Source organism: Oncorhynchus mykiss, chromosome 6 (assembly GCF_013265735.2).
Source record: "Oncorhynchus mykiss isolate Arlee chromosome 6, USDA_OmykA_1.1, whole genome shotgun sequence".
NCBI lineage: Eukaryota > Metazoa > Chordata > Actinopteri > Salmoniformes > Salmonidae > Oncorhynchus > Oncorhynchus mykiss.
In genome coordinates, this window is record NC_048570.1 from 59,933,719 (window position 1) to 59,937,396 (window position 3,678).

The window sequence follows — 3,678 nt, forward strand, 5'->3', positions numbered from 1 at the left end:
GAACTCTGGAGTATAGACTGACTACAGTGCGAATATAGAGGGGTATATTACAGAGGGGTATATCTATTTATAAACTGGGTGGTTCGAGCCCTGAATGCTGATTGGCTGACAGCCATGGTATATCAGACTGTATACCACGGGTATGAAAAAAACATTTATTTTTACTGCTCTAATTACGTTGGTAACCAGTTTATTATAGCAATAAGGCACCTTGGGCGTTTGTGGTATATGACCAATACCCCGGCTAGGGGTGAATCCAGGCAGTCAGATTTTTGTCCTGCCTAAGAACAGCACTTAGACGTGGTATATTGGCCACATACCACACTCCCTCGTACCGTATTGCTTAAATATACAGGGGGGGGATTCTGCTGTGACAAATATATACAGTGCCTTGCGGAGGTGTACCTAGTGCCAATGCAGTATAGTGCAGATTCATATTTGAGGCAGTCACTTAATTCCTATGAGCCTGATGGTGGGTTGATGAGGGCCACAGCATGGGGGAAGAAACTGTTCAGGTGGTTTTGGTCAGATTGACCTAAACCGTATGCCAGAGGGGAGTCTTTGAAAGATGGGGTGTCTGGGGTGGGCAGGGTTGGCGATGATCTTTCCTGAAAGTTTCCTTGTCCTGTTGATGTGCAGGTCCTTGATGGAGGCAGGTGACAGCCGATGACCTTCTCTGCAGACCAGACGATGCACTGCAGTTTGCCCTTACAGCGGGCAGACGCAGACCCAAACCACACGGTGGTAGAAGAGGTGAGGATCAACTGGCTCTGTAGAACCGAACCAGAATTGATGGAGAGAGTTTGAGTTTCTTCAGCAGGCGCAGATAGTACATCCTCTGTCGAGCATTCTTGGTGACCACTGTGATATTGTCCTTACACTTGAGGTCGTGGGGGATGATGGTCTCCAGGAATTTGAATGACTTGGCCGTGCTGATGGCTGAGCCATTAATCTTAAGGGGGAGATATGGTGGGGATCATTTCCTGTAGTCAAGCACCTTCTCCATGGTTTTGACTGTGACCTCTCAACAGTAATTGGTGAGACGATACACCGTCACAGATGAGACCGACCGACCGGTAATATGAAATATGTTTCCCCAGCTTTATGTGCTGTGTCCTGTCGGTGATCCACCTGCCTGTAGCCAGATACGTTCAACTGGGTACGTTTGTGCAGTAGCAGGTCCTGAATGATTGTGTTGAAGGCCGAGCTAAAGTCCACAAACAATATCCTCACGTATGTCCTTGGGTTGTCGAGGTGTTGGTGGATGTAGTGAAGGCCCATGTTGACGGCACCGTCCACAGACCTAGGGGTGAGGGAGGAGGGGGGTGTAAGGGAGGAGGGGGTTAAAAGGGGAGAGGGAGTGAAGGAGTGGGGGTGGGGCAGGGGGGAGTGAGGCAAGGAAGGGGGGTGGCAGGGGAGAGTGTAGTCAGGAGGGGATAGGGGTAGGAAGTAGATGGTTTTAAGTTTCATGTTGTATTAGTCGTATGTGCGGGATACATATGGTATACACCATCCAATGAAATGCTGACTTGCAGGTTCCTTCTCGACAATGCAACAACAATAAGAAATAATAAAAGATAAGAATATAATACATATTTTAGCATTTGGATAATACAAGATGGGATGGGGGCAGGGTGGGTGGGGTGGGGGGTGGGGGGGTAGAGTCCTAATGGCTGAGGGTTTTGTCAGCTGAGGGGCTAGATGGCAGATGGCCCTTTTGTGTTTCAAAACGACAGTAGAACTAGTTCAGCAGGTTTGGTAGTAGAGGGTCACCTGGTGCTTGGGGGGTGGTCTCTTATTTGTAGTTGTTGATCTGCTGGATATCTTCCAGACAGACGAAAAGTTGTTGGTGGTGAATTGTTGTTCTAGCCACCCCTTGTAACGACATTTGAATTTGACCTTACTCTCACACCACAGGATAGGAATGATGTGTTCTCACCCTGACCTTAAATGTTCTGCCATGTCCCAATGCTGTAAATGGAAAGACATGTTCATAATGCATTTCTTTTTCTATTTTTTGGCGGATCTTTTTTTGTTGTTGTCGTAAAGTCTGGATTATGGTGAAGGTAATACGTCTACCTCTTGGTGAGCCAGTAAACGCAGCAAATTATATATTTATAGGTCTTATATAAACCAAACTGATGTTGTGCTCCAACAGTACAAAAGAGAGAACGTCTAATGGCCCCATTATTGATTCAAGTGTATTGTTAGTCCAGCCTAACTAAGGCAGAAGCAGCTTGTTAGTAGGCACATGAGGTTCCTCAATAAGTATCTTCAGAGTTAAAACAAAGAGGCTAACTATTCTTTATTTAAGATATTCTCATGCGTATTGGTCATGTGCTTTTCTCTGTGCAGCACTAATCCAAAGTTTTTATTTCCATATGCACAATCCACAGAGCAGGAGAGTGTCTGCTTTACTCTCACTTGGCTTTGTCACTTCAATGCAGTCCATCTATAACGGCAGGGGAGAGGTGTGCGCCAGAATGAATCAGACGCCGACGAGGAGTAATCATTGGGCTCCTTGTTGACTGCCTGCCTCGCCGTACAGAACGCCGTCATGTATTACGCAAACGAGATGTGGCGAAACTTCCTAATACGCATCCAATACCCTGGATGTCATTGTCCACCTCGGTCATTGGTTAGAAGAATGGCTTTAGAGGGCGAGAAGGAGACACAGAATGTATTCTTGTCGGATGTTGTGTAACACATTTAAATGCCCTTGTCAAACACTCATTCATTTGGTGGGCAAACAGCCCCTAAAAAAAGGCACTGAAACATAACCGAACATGTTATAATGTTTCTGCCACTTTGCTGCTGTTAGCTTTTAACTATCTGACCTGTTTATTATTTTGTGGTGGTATTCGGTTTTCGGGACAAACACAGTCCGTACACAAGAGTGAATCACAACGATAGTTTTAGGGAAAGATAATAAACTACCCAATGTCCAAAGACGTTGACATTCAACACTTGCAATGAGAATTCTGTTTGTGTTTGTATCATGTCTGCTAGGCATCTATTGAGACCAAAGGACTGTCTGGAGCCAAACTAAAGTTCCCATTCTCCACCAATATTAATGTGATAAACTGATAAACGATGAAAGATCTTGAAACAGACAACAAGAGGAGACTAGGTAGGGAGTTGCCGTTGCTCTTCCCTGGGATGCACATTCGACTAATGAAATGAACTGTAGTGGCATATCGTGCTCCTTTTTTTGGTTAGTTAGTTAGACATGCTTACACGAGCAAGAATTCTTCCGCTGAATGTGTGCCTATCCTGCCGGAAAGACTACATCACAGCTCACTACTCCCAGGGGACTGCGTTGCGACCCTCAGTCTACAACGTGGGCGCTCAAGTGGTACCTTGCGTCTGCTTTGCCAGTATCAACAGCTGCTCAGCTGTCACATATCTCCCATGGATTCAATAGAGCTCAGACACTGGTTCTGCAACTGACTTTGGAGATAGACTTGGACAGGGATGCACGCAGGCGCTTCATTAGACATTAGTGCTTGTGGCACTGGCATGAAAGATCTGTCTGGACAGTGACCTAATGCCTAATTCACCTCCAGTTCATGGAATGATTTATCTCATGATATGGGTCAACCATATACTTTAGAGAGCACTAAGGCATGGCTTCCTGTATGGTCAAAGAAAGCGTCATAGATTTAATGTTCACATATA